Source organism: Camelus bactrianus, chromosome 5 (assembly GCF_048773025.1).
Source record: "Camelus bactrianus isolate YW-2024 breed Bactrian camel chromosome 5, ASM4877302v1, whole genome shotgun sequence".
Taxonomy (NCBI): Eukaryota; Metazoa; Chordata; class Mammalia; order Artiodactyla; family Camelidae; genus Camelus; species Camelus bactrianus.
Genome location: NC_133543.1, coordinates 79,086,656 through 79,112,292, shown reverse-complemented (window position 1 = coordinate 79,112,292; position 25,637 = coordinate 79,086,656). Strand labels below are relative to the sequence as shown.

The window sequence follows — 25,637 nt, the reverse complement described above, 5'->3', positions numbered from 1 at the left end:
CCTCTCTGAGGGGATGGAGTCCAGGAGAACAGAAGTAGGGTGTGTTACCTCCTAGTGGCAAGAGAAGGGAGGACCCCAGAGCTGATCATCGAGGCCTCACACCTGTCTGCCTGCTGCCTGGTCGCTTAGCCCATGGCCCCTGGCTGCGGGGCGCCCAGCTGGCACTGGGTGCTGATCTAGGGCTCCGGAATTGGCAGTGACTGCCCTGGCTCAGCCAGCACATAACCCACATCTCTGCTGTGGATACACCCCCAAGTATCTCGCTGGTAGCAGCATCCCCTTAAGTTTGGTTGGGACTTCCATTTGATGGCCACCCTGGATGGCACTCCGTGCAGGTCACTATGTCCCTGTGGTGATGAGTCCCTCTGGCAGGTTCCCCAGCCACACTCTCAGTCCCCATGTGCGCCAACAGACCTTGCAGACCATTCAGATCTCAGCAACGCCACACAAAAACAGAGCAATGCTAGCATGATCTCCCTCCCTGCCCAGCCACACTGTCGTCCCTTTACAGTGACTACAAGGTATGTGCTGCAAGGGAGTGTCCTCCCAGAATCCCAAATAGGAACAGGGGTAAATGTTCTCCTCTTCGGGCTTTCCCCTCATCATATCCAAAATGTCTCACCCTCTGGGGTTTTCTCCAAATAGGAAGGATCAGGACTCATGGTTGATGCCTCTGGTACCTCTGTCTTTCTCATCCCCACAATACCCTGAGGACCAGAAGGAGGAGATTTTTTTTTTTTTCCTTCTTCCAGTTTAGCAGGGTTTAGTCCTGTTATATCAGGGACCACCACATGCAGTCAAACAGAATGTGGACAACGAGCAGGATTTGAAATCCAGCCTGCCCTCTGCTCACTCAGCAGGAGCCCTGGCCCTGGGCTGTGTCTCCTGAGAGCAAGAAGGTCCTTGTTCTAGTTTGCACAAGAGCCACGTAAGGGCTAGCAGCAGCTCCAGCCACATCCATCTCTTCTGAGGTCATTACCCATCCCTTCCCTGGAGCTACCATGGCTGTCAGAGGACGCAGTTTACAGGGGAGAAAAATGACATACATATTGTTTAATATTTTCAAGTCTGACCCACATACCAGATGCCGGCGCACTTTGAGACCAAAGGGGTTTGGGGAGTCAGTTAATCAACAAGTAGCTGTTGTGTTTTGCCATGAAGCAGCACTGAGCCAAGACTGGGGTGAGGCAGGGGGATGTTAGGGAACAGGGAGAGACAGTAGGCAGTTAGGCAGCAGCCAGAGGATTCCAGGGCAGGCCAGCGTCTACGGGAGGGGTGACGCAGTCTGAGTGCTCTTCTCAGAAATCTTTATCAGTCTGGGGCTTTTCTCGATGCTATCTTTATTCCATCCTTTATTTTAAAAAATTGAAGACAAACTCAGCTCCCTGAGGTGGCTACTCTTCATATATGTACCTAGACCAGAAGCTTCCTGGACCTCTTCGTGAGGGAAGCAAACTCTTCCACAGACTTCAACTTGATTTGTTTTTTCTGGTCAGAAAAAACAAAACCTCAAATCTGATTATTAAAGTAAAATTTTAAGTGGGAAAAACAATGCTGAGCAACTGTGAGTTAAATCCCACCTCCTCAATGTGACCCTTAGTTTGTCCCCTTCACCATCTCATGAGACATGGGGGTGTCTGTAGAAACCTCATTTGGCCAGCGTTCACAGCACAGACATCTGAGCTGTTGTGGCCACGGCTCTTTATTTCCTCTCAGGTACATTCCTCGGCTGTCAAGGGTCGTGCATTTAAGTGTCTCCCTTATACACTTATTGTTGCCCAAAGGTAATTTGTGTCAATCAGAGCAATCAGTTCACTGAGAGGTGAGTCTGTAACCTCCAAGATCTCACAGACCAAGTAAAGGTCAGGTCATGTATTTGAACAGGCTGTCAATTTAGGAGATTCACAGAAACTGATGAATGATTTGTTCTTTAGTGAATGAAGGTCCATATCTACCTTATTTCTATATATAAATGTATTTATAAACCTATGTAGTATCTATAAATACTACAGATTTTTTCTCATGAGGCAAGAGAGTGAAAAAGAGAGAAAGAAGAGAGAATAAAGACTGTTTTACTAATAAGGATGCTAAAAAGGTGTATTTATGGCCCTTGTCAGATGTTTTGGGGTCTTTTTTCTTTTTCTGTATTTATCAGAATAGAAGCACAACAGAAAAATAATGCACTACATAAATTCTAGTTTTATTAGCATAAAAATGAAAAGTAATCACAGGAAATGATTACAGTATAAGTATGCTTATAAATTCAATATTTTTTAAAAGATGCAGTGCATGATTTCTAGTGGAAAAAATAGATGTTTATTTCATAGCTGAAAATGGACTTTTTTAGTATAAAAAAGGAAAAATTATCCAGGATGCTTAATGTGAGTTAATAAAATTACAATTAGCCTGAACAACTCTTCCAACTGTTTTGAAGCACTCACCAACATTTATCAGAGATGCCAAGCCTGGTTGGTGGGCTATAACATGAGAATAGTAATATTTGTATTTGCCCCTGCCCATCCCACAGAGTTGGTCTTAGAAATAAAATGAGGCAGTAGTATGCACAATAGAGGTCCCAGCCTGCACCAGCACAGGGCTTTTCCCATTCTATCACAGCCTCTGGTTGTATGTAAGATGAAGGGTCCAAGTGTCTTGGGTCATTGAAAAGGATGAGCATACACACAAGAGAATTTGGATGGAGCTTGGCAAAGTCTCAGAGATGTGCCAGCTTTCTTCCAATGGGCAATCGAAGGTCACTGTGCAGAAAACTGTGGGTGAAAGAAACATACCCACACCCCAACGTTCAGAGCAGCATAATTGACAATAGTCCAGATATAGAAACGACCTAAGCATTCATCAACAGATGAATGGATAAAATGGATGTGAGATATATATATATATGTATGTATGTATTATATATATGTATGTATATATAATATACACATACACATACATACACACACACATATACATTACTCAGCCATAAAAAAAAGGATGAAATTCTGCCATTTGCAACAACATGGATGGACCTGGAGGATATCATACTTAGTGAAATAAGTCAGAAAAAGAAAGACAAATATTCTATTATCACTTACATGTGAAATCTAAAAAATAAAACAAGTGAGTAAATATAACAAAACAGAAACACACTCACAGAAATAGAGAACAAACTAGTGGTTACCAGTGGAGAGAGGGAAGGGGAGAGGGGCAGGAGAGAGGTAGGGGATTAGCAGATACAAACTACTATGTGTAAAATAGATAAGCAACAAGCATATACTGTACAGCACAGGACAATGTAGCCATTATTTTGTAATAAATTTAAATGGAGTCTAATATATAAAAATATTGAATCACTATGTTGTACACCTGAAACTAAAATAATATTGTAAATCAACTATACTTCAATTGAAAAAAGAAAAAGAAAAAAAGAAACATACCCTGGGGTCTTGAATCAACAGCTAACATGGCTCCTACCCCTGGTGCGGTGCTACCTCTGAGTGACAGTGAGAGAAAATACAGACCAGCATTTTAAGATTTCATCTTGAAAAAGACTTACATTTTTGTCCTCTCAACTTCTTTTTCTCCTCTACTTTGCAAATAGCCTTCTTTCTTTGCCACTCCAGTTTCCAGGTTCTGTAAGGGCAGAATCAGGTAAATTAACAGGAGAAAAATAGGACCAGAAATGTATGAAGAAGTGGGGTGGAGACCAGGGCCAGGGGGCTGAGACTTGGATAAGAGAGCTGGTGAGAGGGTGAGGAAGAAGAGTTAAAAGAATGAGAAGCTCCTCATCTCTTGGTGTTTGAGAACACTGGAGAGGAAAAGAGACCTCAGAAAGGTTTCCAAAGGTTGTGAACTGGATCATAAAGTAACACCATTCAATAACCAGAAGATAAAAGGTCTTTCAAAAACATGATTAAAGATGGGAATGGCTCTTTAATTACCTTTGGATGCTAGACTGTGGGGTTTCTTTGGATGATACATTAAGTAACATTGGACCATGGGATGCTTGTGGTTTTTATTCAGTCACTCTGGCCATAACATCTTTTGATGGCATATATATTGAAGGCTAATATATCACTGACAAATCTCAAGTGAGAAATCTAGTGAGAGTTCAGTAATGAAATCTACCTCATGTGCCACAAAAATTCCTGAAACAACTAGAAACTCTTTCAGATCCCCACAGAGATACAGAAAGCAAAAGATTCTGTTTCACGTGAAAGCAGGGTTTCACAGGATGCAATACGGTCCAGTAGAAATTAATATATGAGTCATGTGCCTAATCATCTATTTCCAGTTACATACAACCGCAGATAGTTTTTCCTTTGGTGAAGTCACCCTCTCTGACTCTTTATAACTCTCCCAAGGATGTAGTAAGAAAATAAATCAGATTATCATTTGTATCTGTATCATTTGTGTCAAACTGAACATTTCAACAAAATGAGCAATAGTATCACAAGGCTGGTATATTAGTCAGGATTGTGGGCACTTCGTGGTCCAGTGAAGATGACATGTAAAATTAACCATCATAGCTGAGCATATAAAATTATAAATAAAACGATATTTTCATTTGATGGAATGTAGTATGAGATGTGTCTCTGCCTATTTGCCTGAGAGCCTGTTTGCCTGAGAACCAGTCAGGAATTCATCTTCTTGGGCAAGGGCACGCCTGACATTGAGGGATTCCTCTCACAGATGTTTTCCTGCTTTCGGCATCTCTCCTGAAGAGCCAGCCTTCCCGTGAGCTGAAGTGAAAGGACGGCAGATGCAGACTCAGTAGCAGGATGAGAGCCGGGCGGCAGGGAGCCTGGAAAGAGCCTAAGGGGCTCCTTCAGATGCCCTCAGAGGCTTCCACCTGATGTCTTCCTAGAGCACGTCCGCAGAAACCACTCCTTCGGGCACGGAACTCCCCAGACCTCTCACCTCCGCACCAGAGGTTCAAGAGCTGGGCGATCTTTTTTGGACACACAGCTAAGGGTACGAAGAGGTTGCTGAAGAGAAAAAACAAAGGGAGCTCACGGCTGGTTGTTGCCTGGGCTCACAGGTCAGCCCTAGAAAGTCGATGTCTCTGCTTCGCTTTGTCTTTCACAGTTCATTTCATTTTGCCATCAGAAATACATTTCAGTTTAAAACCGTATCTGAGCTGCACCCTCCTCTTATATTAGAGTGGACCAACTCTTCGCAAGGTGTAATCAGGCAGTGGTGTGCCTTGTATCCAGAGGAGGAATCCTTTGTGAATATCATTCTGGAGGAAGGGTTTCTTTATGATAATGACTTACAAGTAACCCATTACCTTCTCACCAGCCAAAAACATGTGCTTTTCCAGGGCACATCTACATGCCAGTAAGTAAATATGGAAGGAAGAACTGACTGCTTTACAAGGGAACATGCATTCTTTTCTCTTGTTGGAAACCAGTTACACAAGCTAGATTCAAGTTAGATTCCTCAATAGCTGTGTTCTTATTTGATTCATTCTCATAAGAAAAGAGATTCTGGCAGCCTAACTGGTTGCTCAGTCCTCCAGCTGGAGCTAATTTCTTTTCTTTTTCCATAGCATTCATCTACACATCTCTGATGAGTTACGGGCCTTGTGGGATAATTACTGAAGTAAATAGCTACCCTTTCCTAAGGTAAGCTCTTTAGTCTTTGTGTAACTCATCATTACTCCTTGCACAGCACTCAACACGGTCCGTTGCTTTTGGTAAGTTCTTCGTAAATATAAACAATAAAATGAGGATGTGTATTTGCCATGCAAAAGCCACCTAATGCTTACTAAGTAGCCACTAAGTAACCAGCACTGTGCGATCTAACTGAAAGGACATGATCTCCAACAAGGAGGGATTTATTTACACGTTGGTGAAATGAGAATTCCTTACACCCAGGACAACCAGGCATTTTGTACTGAGGCCATTAGTGAAGTACCTTCTGCTTCAGTTAATAGTTTCTGTAGCTTAGTGCAAAGACAAATACTAGCAATTGTTCAACATAAGGGATACAATATTATATAATCATGGTTTCTATAACTATCACTGCAGTGCATTGAGAAATACTGATTTATATATAGGCAAGTAAGATAGTAAATATAACTTAACTAGCAAGATACTTCTACTTAAAAAAAAAACTGTATCTGTTAAGAATGAGGATTTTAAGCTGATCGTAAAATTCATTTGTAAGAAAAACAAGCAAGAATAATAAGGGAAAACCTTTTTAAAAGAATCCATTGCAGGGGAGCTATAGTTTAATCAGTTATTAAAATATGTTATCAAGACTCTAAAATTGTGTGGTATTGGCACATGTAGAGCGAGAAAGACCAATGAAAAGGAACAGAAAATTCAGAAATAGACTCAATTGCGTATGAGATTATAATGTATGATAAACTTGACATCTTAAATCAATGAGGGGGAAAATGTATGTTTTAGTTAATGGTTAGGAATAATTGGAGAATTACAAGGAATAATGTAAAATTGGATCAGTTCCCCACACCAAGCACCAGGATAAATGGGAAGGCAACTTAAATGTAAAAAAGTAAAACTATATAATAACTAGAAGAAAACAACATGGGTGAATTTAAAATCCAGGAATGGGGAAAACTTTCTTAACTAGAACTCAAATATCCAGAAGTACTCAGGCGAAAGATTGATGTATTTGACTATATATGATAAAAATAACTTCTAAATGGCAAAAATACACCATAAGCAAAACGTGAAGACAAATGACAAAGTTAGGGGAAGAATCTGATGTCACCAGTAAAGGGTTAGTATCCCTACTATATTTGATGACATAAAGGAATCATTATCAAATCTTTAGGGTGATCCTGCTCTTGTGGTTATGTTTTTTAAAATTAGCCTTTATTGCTTAGAGATACTTATTGAAATATTTATGGATAAAATTATAGGCTGTCTTGGATTTGCTTCAAAATAATCAAAAGGAGGGAGGGAGGGAGAGATGAAATTAACGTGGCCATGAATTGAAAATTGTTGAAGTTGGGTGAAAAGTACAGAAAGGCTCCTTTTGCTATGATCTCTTCTTTTGTATACATTTCAAATTTTCCATAATTAAAAGATAAAATATTTTTGAAAAAAATGTTTAAAGCACATGATTACCTTAAAAAAACCCTCTTATTATAGTCATGCTCAATACATGTATGTGAACATGAGTGGAGTAAGAATGCAGTCTTGCACATTTGACCCAATAAATCCTTGTCTATTGTATTTTTTAAACAAAGGTCATCACCTCCATCATTATGGCTGACCAGATGCTCTGAGGGACTCTCCTGCTGCAAAACAACTAAATCCTCTTGAAGACACACTGAGAATGACTGGCTTCACAAGAGACAGGGGATGTGTTCAGAGATCCTTCCCTAACGTCCCCCCAAAATCACCTGAGACTAGAAGTAGCAGCAGGAGCTGGGGCAGCTGGAAAGGGCAGGGTTACCTGAGGCTGGATGGACAATAGCATGGCTCACTGTGCCAAGAGTGAAAGGAACCTCCACTTCCGTGTGCTACTTGAGATCCTCAGGGAGGCCAAAGTGGTCCCCCACACAGAGCCCCCTGGTCACCAGCAGAAGCGAATCATATCTGGGGAAACACAGCCATGCCCGTGGCTACTCTTTGCTACAAGAGCACCTTTCAGTAGTTGCAACAGAGACTGTTAAACCCATAAAGCCTTAAATATTTGTCATCTGGCCCTTTAAGAGAAAGTTTGTCAAGCCGCTACTTTCACCCCCAGAGGAGCAGTTTCAGAGGCCTCCATTTGGCCTTCCCCACAGGCAAAAGATCCAATATGGGAATTATTGTAACTGCCAGACATAGGAATTCTAGCTATACATTCCTAGATCAAATGGCCATGGACCTAGAAATGACCATGGACCAGGTGAGCCCGTGAACCCAGGGGATCCACTCTAAGTGGACTTTGGCCAGGACATCATTTATGACCAGCCCTACTGTGCTCCACGCTAATAGGCCATGATGACACCTATCCAATGGTCCTGGGAATATGTGGGTATTGCCCTTTCCCGAGTGTACAGATTCCAGAGTAGACGGCCATAGGTCCCTGTGCAGAAGCTCTGGGGTAATCATCACCACACATACTCATCACGGTAAACCTAGTTCCTCCTCCTGGGGATCTGGCCTACTCTTCGGTTTCTGGGTTCTAGGTTTGAAAACTGGTGCAAGTTCAGAAATTAAGTAAAGGATTGTGACTTTTTATTGGGGCCACTACCTTTAGTCTTTTTTGTCATTTATCTTTGATCTTTTTTCTGACAGCACAAGCTGAGGAGTACCTCTGTCAGCTGCCAATCGATTTTGCATCTCAGAATGCCATGTTCTGTTACCCTTCTTTGTAAGTCTTTGTAGGGTGGTCTCCCTCAGCTGCCCCTCCAATCTAGCCAGTCATTACAATAATTGTGTCCATGTGGCCTCCTTTATGAGAGCCTTTTATAAGCTACCAGTGAAACCTGCTTTTTATACCTAGCTTTTCAAACTGCTCATACATTGTTTACAGCTTTTCATTATCTTTTTCTAGGGCATCAACAGTGCAGAGCAATAGCCTTTTAATCTCATTGTTCTTAAAGTTACCATTTCCCCACATACTTCTCGACTGCCTGTTATTGTCACACTAGCTAGTGTGCCACACCCCACCAGTGCACCTTCCCAAGTCACCTCTGGTGAGAATGTTAACCACTAGATTGCCACCTTTGGCCAGGCACTATAATTACTCCACCTTCTCAGTGACAGGGGCCTCATTGCAATAAGGAGGTATATGATCCAAGTCCAAAATCTCATCTTATCACCCATTTTCTCCAGCCACTCCTGTCCACAGTGTCTGTCTCAGCAAGACCACAACTTTCTCAGATTGGGTTATCTCTGCAGGAAAAGTGGGGCTATGTAGGAAAGGAGCAAATAGATCTGTGGAAATTATAGCAAATTCTCCTGTTCTTGGGTGGGTGGCAGAGTCACTGTTATTTATTGTATTAGCTGATAATTTACATACATTTACATATAATCTTTTGGGTATTTCTAACAATATTTTTTCACAATAAGAAGGCAAAAATTGTTTATTAATTGTCTATATTGCATACAATTTTATGCTACCATAATTAGAAAATTACGAAAAGGCATTACTGCATTTAAAGTTTTTCTCTTAGGCTTTCAAATACTTTAAAACAATTTATGCATTATTTTGTTGTTGTTCAAAGTATATATAGTCGATTGGAATTAACTAGGAGTAGTGGTAATTATCTTTGTCACTTTTAATGTAATCTCATTCATAAATTTTGAATAGAAAAATGACTCGATTAACTTTTAATAATATAATCTGTTTAACTTAACTTTTAACCAATTTATGTTTTAAGTCTCCATTTTGAGATATATCTAGAGATTGATATATCTTTATAAGAAGTCATGATCTTTACAGGGTTCTGAGATAACTATCAATGTAATTAAGGACAGTTTCCCGGGCCAAGTTCTAATAAATTGTGCTGATTTTGCTTAAGTTTCATTTTTCCATGAACTTTGTTGCAATATTAATGTAATGATTCTCAATTCTTTGCATGATGGAGTCTTTAAATACTGATAAGACTTTGCATAGTCTAGAGTTATCAACAGATATCTTGGGTGACTGTTTTCTGTTTTTTAGGCAAGGGAGTACATGATTACATCTATGTTTTATAAAAATACAGCTTGGTGTTCTGATAATGAATGGAAATGAAGAGTGTAGGGAAGGAAGGAGAGAAGCTGTGGCGGACTCTTACCAAAGTCAAAGTGAAAAACAGTTAAGTGTCTAAATCAGATGGTGACACTGGTAGCAAAGAGAAGAATGGACCAGGAAGCTGTATGGGTATATCCTGGGGAAGCACCTGGTGACTAATCTGAAATAGAGATAAGAACAAGGACTAGTCAAAGGTGACTCAAGTTTCTAGTCAGGTGGACTGGGTGGAAATGTGCCATCAACACAGTTTGGTAATCAGTGACAAACTGACAAGTTTGGCAAGGAAAAGATCCACTCGAGTTTTACCCATATTAATTGTGACAAGTCTGTCGGCCTAGAGGAAGAGCCAACAGAGATTATCAAGCAAGTACATTTGCTAAAGGAAAACTTCATAAGATTTTTTAAATCTTTTAAGAACTTCTTTGCCATTACCTTAGTTATGCCTTTCCTATTTCCCCAGAGGAAACCAGACAGATCTCCTAGGCCTGTAGGAAAGGAGAAGAGACAGCCATTTAGACACCCTGAGCTGGAAGCAGCCCTAGGCCAGTCCTAATACCAGGTTCAGGTCCATGGTGGTCTAATATGGAACTGATTTTTTTCCATATGATTTTAGATTTTAGTCTTTTTAAAATCACAGTACAAAATATTTTCAAAATTATGAGAAGTCCAAATGTTTCTAAGTTTGTATTATACAGTTCATGCTAAAAATGAATGATCATATACCAAAAAGCACACAACCCATAATTCCAGTGGGACCACTGTGGAAATCATCAATACATAACAACAGGCCTAACTATATATAGCATTATGCCAACCAGTCCTCTTATAAATGGGAGATATAAAGCATTAGCAGCAGGCCCACTTTGGGCTTTTTTTTTTTCAGTTGAATTATCTTACCTTTAAATGTATTTGCATTGGGAGAAATGTAAAACTCCTCAAATGTAACCATACATACTTAGAAAAAGTTTTTCTTGTGATGAGAGCTTTTAAGATCTCCTCTCTTAACAACTTTCAAATATGCAATACAGTATTGTTAGCTATAGTCACTATGCTGTACATTACATTCCCAGGACGTATTTACTTTATAACTGGAATTTTTTACCTTTTGACTCTCTTTATCCATTTCACCCACTCCCCACCTCCAGCAACCACCGATCTGTTCTCAGACTGTATCTATGAGCTCAGTGCTTTTTATGTTGTGTTGTTTTATTTTGCTTTAGTTTCCACATATAAGTGAGATCATACAGTATTTGTCCCTCTCTGACTTATTTCACTCAGCGTAATGCCCTCAAAGTCCATCCGTGTTGTCACAAATTCTTTTTTTGGCTAAATCATATCCCGCTGTGTGTATATACCACACTTTCTTTATCTGTTCATTCATCAATGACATTTAGGTTATTTCCATGTGTTAGTTACTGGAAATAATGCTGCAGTCAACATGGAGGTGCATATATCTTTTCAAATGAAATTTAAAATTTTGTTTTCTTCAAATAAATATACAGAAGTATAATTGCTGGGTCATATATAGTTCTATTTTTAATTTCTCGAGAAACCTAGACATTGGAAACTTTTAAACCAGGCCTAACTCTAGAAACTCAGCCCTTACAATATGCTGACCTCATATGTTATATGCTTGGGCCCTTCCAAGGTCTTTAACTAAAGGGAATTCTTCTGAAAAAAAATTAAATTTTTGGTATGGAAGAGTTAGGGGGAACTAGAAGTTCTCAGAGGATGTACATTCTTTAGCTTTTGGACTTTAAGCCTCCAAACAACATGTTTGCCTACTTGACTTAATTCAAAAACGATCTAAGGCCTCCACGTGCTGGACACTGTGCTCAGTGTCACAGGAGAAACAAAGGTAAATAAAAACCAAGTTCTGCCTCCCAAGAAGCTCATATTTCTCCCCATCTTTGTCTACCGAACATCACTGGATGGCATACTATCCTAAAAGAAGGATTAGGTTTAGTGAAAGTACCAACAACCTAAGGTTTACTAGTTGTAGGCTAATACATAGCACAGGACTTATTTAGACCAATCCCAAGTCCCTACATTTAGCATAGTATCAAGGACAGCCTTGAATGGCAGAAGAAGGGCATGAGTGGAAAAGAGTAGCAGTTGGCAATCTCCTATTTATTTTTCCTACTTATTTTTAAGACACTTACAGTTTTATGGATCACTTATATGTTGTAGTGGACATTTAAAAAAATTTATCATCATCCCTTCCTTTAAGAATCTACCCCTTCCAGACATGATGAGATCCCAGTGGAGCTTTTAACCATGACACAGCCCAGCCTCCATTGGCCATAGGCCATCTGAGGGTGCATGACTCCTCAGATCATCCAATCATGTCCCTTAAGGCATAGTGATTGATTGGTCCAGAGGTGTGCATGTGCTCCAAGTAGAGCCAATCAGAATCTATTTTGCAAGTTGATATGTGGACAGCGGTAGAAGCAGCTATTTTTTCCAATGATTTCTAACCACAGACCAAACTTGTTCACCATAAGGGAAGAGTGTGCAAGTGGAACAGAGCCAGGCAGAGATAAGCAGTGCCAAGGCAGGAGACTGATGACATCATCTGAAGTCGCAGATATATTTCTTAAACTTTCAATTATGCGAAGTACGAAACAAAAACACACGGACATAAGCAAAACATTTTGTCTATATCTGTTTTTTCAGGGCTTATTTGTTGATGTAACTGAAATTTTAAGAAGCAGTATGAGAAATAAAGCTGAAAGTATAAGAAGTTAGATTGAGTATCTGTTGCTTGAAACCAAGAGTCCTGACTTAAAAAGGGAATAACATCTTTAATGTCCTTAAACCCTGTGTGGAGGTTTAGTGGGGCTGCAGCCTTAAATCTCTGAGGGTAACAAGGGGCAAAGCAGTGGGCATGGTGCAGATGCCCTGCTCTTCAATTGCTGTGCCCAGAAGAACAGCTTTCTAGGGTATGAGTTCACTGTGTCTCTCAAGTCTCATCCAAAAAGAATTGGAGCAATCTCTGCCACTCTCCTTCAGTATCAAGGATGTTGCTGGAAGCAGCATCTTGGAATTCTAAGCATCCAAGGCAGACTTCACCTCCTTATTAGCAATTTGAACGGTTTGCCATCAGGTCTTGGGACTTGACCCTTTTTCTTTGTTCTGACTCCCTGAAGATGCTGAGCAATGAATTGAGATCACTGATCTGAGATTTCTAACTCCACAAAGAGAAATATTTTAGCTCCTTCCTCTTTGTGATGAACACGTAGACTTCCGGTTATGAATAATCTGAAAATAAGCATTTCGTGGGCCCTCACGGACTGTTGTTAAACTGGTAAGTCATTAATCAATTTCAATTACTTGGCACGATAGGAGGATGAGGTCTGGAAATCATTGTCATGGCCGATAGACGGTCCACGGTGCCCTGGCCTGGAATTTGGCTACTGAAAGAAAACACATGCAAAAAGTAGCTGAGGCTTCAGCCTCACAAGCTCTGATAATTTATCACTAAAAATAAACATGTGCTCAAGAGACAACTACTATGTAAACACTCCCAGAAAGATTTTTCAGCATCTGCATACGGAAGCTGCCATCCAATACCCTGGGAAGCTGAGGGCACAGCGCACAAAGAATGCTTTATCTTTTGGGGGAGCGAGCATCTGCTGAGCTTGAAGGAAAGGCAGGACAAGGAGCCACTTCTCTTGCTCAGGCAGGGAAATGAAACGTGATTCATCATTCCGTCTTAAGCAGTCGCACGTTTACTGTTCCATAACAGTGCTAAATATTGGAGTTTGCCTTTCATTAGAAACACACTGCCTTTCCTTAGCGATGGTGTTGGGCTGCAAAATACTTACTGGGAAGCAGAGACATCAACACGCCTTGTTCTCCCTGAGTGTGCCATGTCCACCATATGACCTGGCACTTGGTGGTTGCTTAACAGTTTGTATCCCCCCCCCCATTTTTCTATTAATACTGTCTACTTTAGGCAAATATGATTTGTGAAAATCAGAACCTTATAGGTTGCTAAATTAGAACACAAATACTGTAAAACTAAAGGACTCTTTACCTCAGAACAATTAATAAACTGAAAGTTTCCTCATTTGAGATGCATTTAAAATATACAATTTAAGACTTGACCTATGATCCAGCAGTCCCACTCTTGGGACTATATCCAGATGAAACTTTAATTCAAAAAGATACATGCACCCACATGTTCACAGCAGCACTGTTTACAATAGCCAAGACATGGAAGTAACCTAAATGTTCATCAACAGATGACTGGATAAAAAGCTGTGGTATACACACACACACATACACACATGAAAAGGGAATATTATACAGCCATAAAAGAATAAATACTGCCATTTGCAGCAACCTGGATGGACCTAGAGATTGTCATACTAAGTGAAGTAAGCCAGAAAGAGAAAGAGAAATACTGTATGATATTACTTATATGTGGAATCTCAAAAAATGACACAAATGAACTTATTTACAAAACAGAAACAGTCTCATAGACAGAGAAAACAAACTATGGTTACCAGGTGGGGAAAAGGGAGTGGAGGGATAAACTGGGAGTTCGAGATTTGCAGATAATAACTACTATATATAAAATAGATATACAATAAGATCCTAGTGTATAACACAGGGAACTATATTCAATATCTTGTAATGGCCTATAATGAAAAAGAATATGAAAAGGAACATATATAATTGAATCACTATGCTATACACCAGAAATTAATTCATTATAAACTGACTCAGTAAAAATAAATAAATAAATAAAATGCACAATTTACATCCCACTTTTCAGGGACACTTCGAGGATGTAAGAAACAGGGCACACATTTGCGTGTGCCATTTTGTCTCCATCAGGAGGGCTAGAGGAAGAACTGACCGAAAGAAAAGCTGTTTCATGAAGCAGGAAGTTGAAAACTTAAAGCTTTTAACTTGAAATTAGGTTTGGGGATTATCTGAGGTCTTCAAATATTCATACAAATTGTATTCTTTGTTACCACGGGTCATAGGCGAGATTGTGCAGTGCCAGCATTGTGACAGGAAAACCCCCAGGATCATCAGTTCATGGATTTAGAATATGAAATTTTGCCATGGATCACACACGCATTGTGATGGGGAGTTGCTTTGGCTGAGCCATGTGAGACCCTGAGACCCCTGCCAAGATGAGGAGGGATGGGAGCCAGGTCAAAAGGAAAGAACTGCATGCTACTTGATATCCTGCTTTCTTGGCTTGCCTGGGAGCCAGAAAGCCTAAACCTGCCCCTCAATATAGATCAGACTTCCCGGAATAGACTAGCCTCCCAGCTGAGCCCGGTCTCCCCCAGCCCACCCCTGCCCTCTGCCAGGGTTATTCACATCTGCACTAGATGTCATAATGAAATCCTCACTCCAGGCCTAAAGTTGCATCTCTACAGGTGCCTTTCTAAATTTAGCAGATGGTTTAGTTTATTTCTCTTGTTTTGGGTTTGTTTATGATTTTGTGATCTCACATAGTTACACATAACATTATTTAAGGAAGATTGAGGTTTTCATGGTTCCTGACTGTGTAGAGTCTAACACTCACTTTCAGCAGTTACTGAGTAATTAACATTTCTGACTACCAGCTAGCTCCTTCCCAGTCTTGCTCCCCACATCAGAATTTATGAAAAGCAATCACCTAATTCTAGTGTTCAGTAAGTTTCTGATGGACTAATGATGGACTAATGTCAGAAGCCCAGAATTTAAGAAATAATCCTGTGACTAACTCTTGAGCATTGGCTTGAGCAAGTCCTGGACCGCAGGACTCTCATGATGGTTAATTCTATGTATCAACTTGGCTGAGTCACAATGCCCAGATATGTGGTCAAACGGTATTCTTGATGCTTCTATGAGAGTGTTTTTGAAACAGTGGATTTTATATAAAGCAGATTGCCCTCTGTAGTGTAGGTGAGCCTCATCCAATCAGCTGAAGGCCTGAATAGAACAAAAAGACTGTCCTCTGGAGGAAGGAATAATTCTGCAGCAGACAGCCAGCCTTTGGACTTGAACTGCAATATGAACTCATTCTTGGGTCTCCAGACTGCTGGGACTTGCCAGTCTCTATAATTATGTGAGCCAATTCCCTAAAATCTCTCTCTCTCTCTTTATTTTTATTTTAGTTTATCAATCTACTTCTCTGGAGAACATTGACTAATACAACTCTTTTTTTGTCCATTTTAAATTATGGAATAAATTGAGTCCATTCTGCAGGCATCATGGCTGCTATGATGAGCTAAAGAAATAATATGTGCAAGAGATTTGAAATAAATAAAGCACTGATCAAATATAGGATTTATTTCAGTACACCTTGAACTTAAGAATTTCAGCAATTTCAGTTAAAATCAGCAATTTACTTAAAGATAAATACCAAAAATTTCCTTTTCTGCAAACAGCACTTGCATGGAGTTCTAACCTTCAGTCAGGTCTCTCCACCAGTGAGCTCAGATAAGTCCAACCTAAGTATGGCCCCAAGGGTCTCAGAAGAAGTGGCACTATTTCAAGGTGAATGTCAAAGTTGTTCTCCCTGGGTCATTTACCTAGTTCTTGGTAGAAAGTCCTAACTTATCTCTAACAGGTCCTCATTCTCTCCACCAGGGTACACAAGGGTTTCCAGGTGACCTCTGATTTCACGTATATTTAGCTAACCAAGACTAGATTGATGACCCAATGACCTCTTTGATCATTCATTTATAAAAAAAAAAACAAAAAAACAAAAAAAAAAAAACCTATTCCTCCAACAAGGCTTTGTAGAAAATCTATCATCTGCCACAAACTGAGGGTCCAAAGATGATCAAGACACCACCCCGTATAAAACAATGTCCAAGGGAGATGACTGGAGACAGTCTCAAATCCCTAAGATCGAGAATATGGAAATGCTTTCATAGCCTCCTGGCTTTTCTCCTGAATCCTATTTTTTGCTTAGAGTCACATAGAACCTATGAATATTTTCACACCACAAGTTAAGCACTTTTTCAACTGTATTTAAGCTTAATCTCTTTTATAAAGCAATCATTTTTTGTCCCTTATAAATGGGAACAATTGCTTTGTTTGCTGTGTTTGCTCCTTTTACCAGATATACAATCAGTGATGAGCAGAGGACTAATAGAATCAATGGGTCATTAGGTTCATCCATTTACCTGATAACCAGCCTTGGATCTGAAATTCAGTCTCATACTTCAGATAATTCAGTTGATGCCCCAAGTCTACATATTGACACTTTTCTGTCCTGTAGTTGACCAAGTGTGGGTTCAACTCTTGCATTCCAAGAATAGACCACAAAATACGTCTTTTTTCTCCCCTCCAAGAGCAGGGCAGGGGTGCCAGAGCCAAGCTACTCTGCTCCATGCAGGACCCTCTAATGGGCAAGCTGTGGTCCAGGGATCCCCATTAGCCTGGAGTCCCTTCTTACCAAGCCTCCTTCCTTCTCTGTCTCCTTTCACAGGTGTCAGACCTGCACTGTAGTATGACCACCCACGCTGCCTATTTCCATCCCCCTTTCCCTTTATTTTACACGTTACATCTGTTGGGCTTCAATCCTATCCTGGCATCTGCTTCCTAAAAGACTTGAACTGACACGTTTTGTGTCTGGCTTCTCTCACCTAAAATTACATATGCAAGATTCAACCATGAGCAATCTTTTTATTTAAAAAAAATCTAATTATATACCAATAAGAGTATTAAAATTATATATACATATATAAATTGTATAACTCACTCTTTCTCATCTTTAGGGTTGAATCTACTCTTGCAACTGCCAGCCTCCTCGAAACTCAGCCAAATCTCACTGAAGGTCTAACACAGCCTGAAGTGCATCTCTGCTAAGAACATGTCCCAGAATCAGCTCACAAACTACAAACAGCTCACTCATTCATGTTAACAAATATACATTAATACCTACACTGTGCCAGGAACCAGGAGGGGCACCCCTTGGCCGGTCAAATAAATTTCAAATTCAGTAGCCTGGCAGTTGAGGGCCCCACAGTGTGGTTGGTCTGCCTCTGCAGGTTTATCTTCACATACCACACACTCACCCTTGATGTTATGTTCCACCGTTCCCAGGATTCCTCCCTCATACCAGTCTCAACCTCCAGGCAAGTCTGGGCAGGGCTGGCATCCCTCCCTGTCCACAACCCCAAAGGCAGAGGCTCACTTTGATTTCAGTCCCCAGGCAGCATTTTTGATGCTGATAATGGAAAAAGGCCTTAGGAACGAATGGGGAAAGCTCTGGGCTGAGAACAGAGAGAGCAGAGTTCAAGACCCTATTCTTCTACTTATTGCCTTTGTGATTTGAACTAGTCACTTAATCTTTCTGAGCCTCATTTGTATAATAAAGAGATCAAACTAGATTGATCTAAAATCCTGTATGGCTTGATTGAAGACTCCAACCTAAATGATTAAACAGGGAAGATGACGGAGACGGTACTGGTGCTTTTGGCTGTATAATGAACCACAGCATGTACTTAATGGTTCAGTTACTTTCATTTTGTCATTTACTTCAAAATAATCTTCTGCACTGCCTTGCCCCAAATACTGGGTAACCCTGATCTCCATCTGGTACCTATTCTGTGGGCATTCAGGGACTTTCATTTCCTGTATTTGAGTCTGGAATCTTTGAGAGCCCTAATTTCATTTTGGGGGGGAATAAAATTGGCCCTGCATTCTGGAACTTAAAAAAGCTGGACACTCTATGATCCATTTGTATCATAAACATGTTCACACACAAACAGAGAAAATCCAAACAATTTCATTAATATGTAACAGCTGTTCTGCATGTCAATAACTTTGATTGTTTTAACTTGTCGATTTATACAATTCAATCTTTATATCGTTTTGCATGAGTCTAAAATTCTTAAATGTAAGAAGGCAAATATTCATAATTCCATTTTAATAATATTCTTTTGGTTTGGAATTTCTGCCACTGATCTAAAAATAGTTAAAGAAGTTCTTTTACTTTTATTTTAAATATGAATGCCTTTTGACTTGATCATCTGTCATCTGAGGCTCTTAGCTTCCCTCTGAATTGAATTCTATGCATGAATTCGTAATGCTTGAAAATAGTAGTTAAAAATGTAAACATCAACAACATACACACAACAATGCTCAAGTTAAACTGCTTACTATTAATGCATGTGATTATGTAATATTTTAAGCACTTAATAGCACTTAGAAGATTTGTCTTCATATAGCTCTAATATTCTCTGGAGTTTTCATTCCATTTTCCAAGCATATTTACTTGCTCTTTTAAAAATTGCTAGAGAAAGCCAAGATAAATATGCGACCAGGCATTTAATAAGTCTCTTTAAGTTTATTATACAACAGGGAAAGAAAGGAAACAAACATTTATTATGTGTATATGTGCTAACCCGTATGCTAAGTACTTTCATACATTTTCTCTCATTTAATTACAGATAAAAAATTGATAGTAACACAAAGGAAAAGTAATAAACTTTGAGAATTTAACAGAAGTCTGATGATTTTACTAAATTCATGAAGTTTTTTAATGCCTTATTCATGTACTTATTTATTTATTTATAATTGAAGTATAGTTAATGTGCGATATTATATTAATTTCATGTATACAACGTAGTGATTTGACACTTAAATATATTACAAAATGATCACCATAAGTCTGGTCACCATCTGTCATTACACAAAGTTGTTACAGTATTATTGACTATAGTCCTTATGCTCTAAATTACATCCCTGTTACTCATTTATTTTGTAACTAGAAGTTTGAACCTCTTAATCCCCCTCACCTATTTCTCTCCTCTCACCTTCCCTCTAGCAAATACCAGGTTGCTGTCCCTATGAGTCTGTTTCTGTCTCATTTTATTTATTCATTTGTTTCGTTTTTCAGTTTCCACATGTAAGTAAAATCATATGGTATTTGTACTTTTCTGATTTATTCCCCTTAACATAATACCCTCTAGATCCATCCATGTTGTCATAAATGACAAGATTTCATCCTTTTTATGACTGAGTAATATTCCATCATGTATGTATGTACTGCATCTGTTTTATCCATTCATCGATAGGCATTTATGTAGCTTTCATATCTTGGCTACAATAAATAATGCTGCAATAAACATAGGGATACATAAATCTTTTCAAATTAGTGTTTTTTTTTTCTTTGGGTAAGTACCCAGAAGTGGAATTGCTAGATCATATAGTAGTTCTATTTTTAATTTTTTGAGGAACCTCCATACTGTTTTCCATAGTGGCTGCACCAACTAACATTCCCACCAACAGTGCACAGAGTTCCTTTTCTCTGCATCTTCCCCAACACTTATTTGTTGTTTTTTTTGATGAAAGGGATTCTGACAGGTGTGAGGTGATATCTCATTGTGGTTTTGATTTGCATTTCCTTGATGATTAGTGATGCTGAGCGTCTTTTCATGTGTCTGTTGGCTATCCGTATGTCTTCTTTGGAAAAATGTCTATTCAGGTCCTCTGACCATTTTTAATTGAATTACTTGGTATTTTGACATTGAATTGTATCTCTTTATATATTTTTTAATATTAACCCTTTATTTAGTATATACTTTGCAAATATCTTCTCCCATTCAGTAAGCTGCTTTGTCATTTTGTTAATAGTTTCCTTTCCTGTGCAGAAGCTTTTCAATGCCTACTTTAAGTTCAAGTTGAATAATGAATATTTATTTGATCTCCCTAAAAACATCATTTCTAGTGTATAATTAAGATAAAACCTTCTGGGATTGCCTTGATAACTAAAAATGTGTTCAGGATTTTGACTCTTCTATTTCTCCTATTCTGTCATGTTAATTTAATATTAAAATTATATTTTACGTAGTCTTCCCTTTGTTCAGCTTATTTTTTAGGAAATCTGAGAACAGATTTGCATTAGGTGTGATATGTTCTTGGAGCGTTGCAAAAATGTATTTCATTTGTATCTAATAGACTTCATTGACATAAAGTAAGACATTTTCAGGTTACTTCTAATTCAAGTTTTGAATTGTTAATGAGTCCGTAGTTAAAATAGCAATTAAAAAATAATAGCACTTAACTAGACCCATTTGTACCTTTAAAGTGTATTGAAATTGTCCGAGCATGTTATCATAAAGCAGAAATTATTGGTGGGGCAAAAGCTCTTTGATCCTGATTGGCAATGAATGGTCACCAAGATAAAAGACCTTAAAATATCCATCCTTGTAAGAAAAAACAAAACAAATCCTGTGCCTTCTAGGAGCAATTTGTAGAAGGAGTAGTATAAGAAGGCATTCTTTATGCATAAATAGAAAAACATGGATAAAAGATAAATATTTTCAAATATTAAAATTTACAATAGCAATGTCAGTGGTATTTTTATTGATTGACTGAAAGTTAGCATTATGAGAAATTGATGCATACCATTGTAGTTCACTAAAGTGGAAATTTAATAAATGAGACTCAACTGACTCAAGAGTTATGTTATTAACAACAGTTATTGACATTTGGGAGCAAAGAACCATCACGTTAGTTTCTCATTGGATTTTTGCAACAGCCCAGTAAGTTCTCTATAATCAGCATCACCATTCCCTTTTTACAGCTGGTATTGATGTTAGACTAGGGCCAAGATAAGAATGGTCAGTAACTGATTTTGAGTTCCCTGCTGGCCCCATTTTCCAAGAGGTTTAATTGAGGACATCAGAAGTACATGACTATTTAACTTTGTTATATTACACCTACATTCAACTCCTGTTAGCTTAGCCAAACTCAAGAGATTGTATAGATTACAGGCCAGTACTTTTCAACTTTAACCCACATAAAAATCACCTAAAGGGCTTGTTAAAACACAGACTTTCAGGTCTGAACCTCAAAGATTCTGATTCAGTAGGTCTAGGAAGGACCTGAGAATCTGCATTTTAACAAGTGCTCAGCTGATGCTCCTGCTGCCAGTCCATGGTCCACTCTTTGAGTTACAGTGTTATATGCTACTGGCTTTATTTAATCTAGTGCCTAATAAAGGAATAGATTGCTAGAGCCACAAGGAGATAGCCAACAGGTCTGCAATAATAGCTTTAATGCTAACAGGGCCATTTGGCATGGCTGTGAGCTGCACAACTCTAGAGAGTGCTACTTACACAGCTTAAACCTGCACAGCTGTCAGTTTCATCTTTAAGTACTAAATGTGTATGCTCTAGAAGGAGGAGTGGGAATGGAAGAGGCAGAGAAAGGAAAGAAACAGTATCATTTCGACCATTGGGTGTTTGGGATTCCCCAGATCCAGAAATATTATCACAACCAGTCTACTTAGGCTGATTTAGGGTCAGAAATCATATCTAAGGAGAAAATCTTAAATCAGCTTTGGAAGCCAGATGCTATAGATTAAACGTTTGCGTCCGCCACAAATTCACATGTTGAAACCTAATTCCCAATGTGATGGTATTAGGAAGCGGGGCTTTGGGGAGATGCTTAGGTCATGAGGGTGGAGCTCTCATGAATGGGATTAGTGCCCTTACAAGAAGTGATTGAGAGCTTCTCAGCCTCTTCTGCTATGTGAACACACCAAAAAGATAGCCATCTGTGAACCAGGAAGCAGGTTCTCATCAGACATCAAATCTGCTGACACCTTGATCTTAGACTTCCAGCCCCAAAACTGCAAGAAACAAGTTTCTGTTATTTATAAGCCACTCAGTGTATGGCAGTCTGTTCAGAGGCCCAAAAGGAATAAGACACCAAGAATCTGGGGAGTTTTGAAGTTCATGTGGTACTAGTTGAGGTCCAGAAGACAAAAGCCATCACAAAATTGGGAAGAAGATCATCCAGCCCATTTTTCCCCAGGCTACCCAGTGACTTTGGTGGCATGGGGACACCGGAAGCATTAGGAGACAGTATCAAGATACCATCAGCAAGGACACCAGCAGCAGAGGCAGTGAAAACCTGCCTCCTCCAAGTGGCTGGCAAACAGCTGTCTCCCTCACAAACCTCACAAAGGCAGGATCAGAAGAACTGAGCAACTGTGAGATACCACCTAGTGACTCCCAGCGAGGGGCAGGGTGGGGGGAACTCAGGGCGATTCCACTGGGGGATGGGGCTGAGATCTGGGAGCAGTGCAGGTGGGGAATAAAAACCCTGCTGAATGTTACTAATAAATGCAACTTCTTTCATGCTCACAGGCTGGTGAGTTCCAAGGAGATTCAAAGGAAAAAAATTTTAAATTACAGCTATCATAAGAACACAGATTGCAAGCATTCCCTTTTATAATGGGAATAACTTTATTATTTTACTGTTAGTCACACATCATGAGTAATTCACATTTCTAATTGATCTCTGCTGCTTGTAAACCACCACTTCAACTACCACTTCAGTTTGCTACCAGTTTGACAACTGATACAAACCCATAGCTCTGCAAGTGTGGAAGTGTCAGAAGAGCAGGTTTTGCTGAGGTCAAATTCACTGAGTTGTAGAGACCGTCTTCTCTTCCTCCTCCTCCCAGCATTCCTTGCTTGATCCATAAAGTCCACCTCTTGGAAAGTAATGGGAAGAGAGTGTCTGTCTTCGTTTCACCTCAAAGAAGAGGAGTGATGTATCTAACTAATGAATTTGGGGAAAGGAACTGAATTGTTCCTAGCTTAGTTCTTTCTGGTTTGGATGTGGTGAGTTCTCAGGGAAAAAATTATCCTCTTTTGTCATGGAGGGGTTTGCCCTCCATGAAGGAGAATCTTAAACTTGTGTGGGAGATGAGCAGGTAGTCTAGTTCAAAATCATTTAGCTGCTGTTTCAAACCACATTCTCCCATCAGGGTCCCAAAACAAAAAAACAGGTGGCACACTCAAATTAGGATAATTTGACGAGGGTATATTTACAAATGGGCAACTGACAAAGATGGGAGCAGAGTGTAGGAAAAGCATGAGGGATTGTGCCAGGACAGAGCTCCCCATGTCAGTGGCCACCATCCAATCTGTTGAGGGCCTGAACAGGACAGTAAGACCAAAGAAGGCTGAATTTGCCTGGCTGCATGAGCTGAACTGCCATCTTCTCTTGCCCTTGGTGTTCCTGGTTTCCAGGCCTTCAGACACAGACTGGAATCTACACCAGCTCTCGGGCCTTAAAACTACATTGGCTTTCCTGGTTCTCCAGCTTGTGGGACTGTTCAGCCTCCATAATCATGTGAGCCCATACCTTATAATAAATCCTCCCTGCCTTCCTGTCCCTTCCTCCCCAGTCTATTGGTTATGTTTCTCTGGAGAATTGTGACAAGTACAGATAAGCTATGGGAGCCCCACCCACATTATCTTGCCATTTTGGCACTGCCCATTGCAATGCGTGCTACTCAATGGTTTCTAACTTTAAGCACTTACAACTCTTTGCCTGATAGATTTCTCAGACCAATAGAATCTACTTGACTGCATACCAAGTAGCTGAAAGTGCCAGACAGATAATGGGTTCTGAGAGCAGCCCTCAATCAATAAGTACTAGGAGTTGAAGGACAACTATCTCAGCCCCTTGCTTCTCAGGAAAAATTCCAAGGCATCTTCTACACTATCTCCCAGAGTTCACCAGTAGGACCACGTCCTAGCTGTCCACAGTGGCAGTATGCTTGATACCACTCTTTATTAGGCTTCTTGCCCTTCCTTGTCTCACTGTCCCATTGTCTTACCTGTACTTACTTCTAAGGATTACCTCCCAAATAAAAACTATTTTACTCAAGTCCTTGATTCAGATCTTCTTTGGGTGCACCCAAACTACACCAGTAGTACATACAGGGGGAAAGAATCAATAAATAACTGCCTATAACAGTCTAAGCATATTATTTAGAAACATAGAAGATAGCACCAGAAGAAATAAGTAAAATAATTGAAAGTGATTAGTCTGGGGAGGGGATTTGGGAAAGGGCTGGGGAAACAGGTGGGCAAGAAACAGCTGGTGTTCGTTAAAACTTTGTAATATTGTTTGACTATTTGATACACATACATGTATTTCTTTTATGAAAATGAAAGATACTATTAAAATATGCTTTTGACTTTCTTGAAGAATAGAGCAGCAGGGGAGTAAAAGAGAAATATAGAAATACAGACCGATTAAGCTGGAGGAAGAAAGACATTTCCTTGGGAGAAGTGGGATCTTGTAGTCAGGCCAGAAAGCTATGAAGAGAAAAATAATATACTGGAGGCTAGACTTAACCTGTAAAGCATGGAAAGTCTAATTTGTTATAAACATGAGAGTATAAAACAGGATGATGTCTTAGGCATCGCTAGCTGTTGATGGCGAATGGAACTCAAAAGAAATGTGAAAGAAAAAGATTCAAGATTTTAGGAAGCAAACAAGAATGTCATCTCCTGAGAGAATTCAGATGCAAGAAGTACTGAGTGGTACTCTCTTATAGACACAGGTAGGATGCCCATAAAAATACAAACTGGGAAGTACCCTCTTGGAGAATGAAATGGCTCTACTAAGTGGTGACAGAAAACTTGGACAGCTTTGAGAGAAAATGAGTGAGAAAATCAACATAGAATATGAAAAACATTGTTAGATGAATTTCATGGTGATCCAGTTATTGTAGCAAGAATGCAGGAGCTGCCTGTCCTATGAGAGAATACGCTCCAAAAGTTTACAGAATTAAGAGGTTCTGTTTCTAGAAATGGCTAAATAAGCTCCTATCAGACCACAGATAATTATAAACTCCAGGAAAAAATGTAATAACACAACAATCTGAAGGCTTAGAGTGTGAATAAAAGAAGATAGATTTTGGAAGGGAGAAGATGCTCAGAAAAAGAGAATGCAGTAAGGTAAATTTCCCATTTTTATGGCTTTTAGCTGAGGGATAAGCTGCAGTTGCACCATGCAAAGCAACTAGAACTCTGATAGAAAACTCAAAGTTATTCTGTCCTAAAGAACTAGAAGACAGAGTGCAGGGAAATACAGCTGCAAGAAAATGAGAAGATTATCCTGGAAAGTATTTAGATAGATGGAGTTAATACTCTACA

The 25,637-nt window shown here is 39.5% G+C and overlaps 1 long non-coding RNA gene across 4 annotated transcripts in view; it reads right to left on the bottom strand.

The window, feature by feature from the left end:
- LOC105082315 (uncharacterized) overlaps nucleotides 1-25,637 on the bottom strand; it is a 48,611-nt gene that overhangs the window by 5,119 nt on the left and 17,855 nt on the right. For 2 of the 4 annotated variants that reach the window (XR_836525.3, XR_006720701.2), the window contains exons 3-4: nucleotides 10,138-10,190; nucleotides 3,557-3,633 (exon numbers count right to left, since the gene is read on the bottom strand). This is a non-coding gene — a long non-coding RNA (uncharacterized LOC105082315). The remainder of the gene's footprint in view (nucleotides 1-3,556; nucleotides 3,634-10,137; nucleotides 10,191-25,637) is intronic. The other 2 variants (XR_012507135.1, XR_012507136.1) reach the window with 1 other exon arrangement.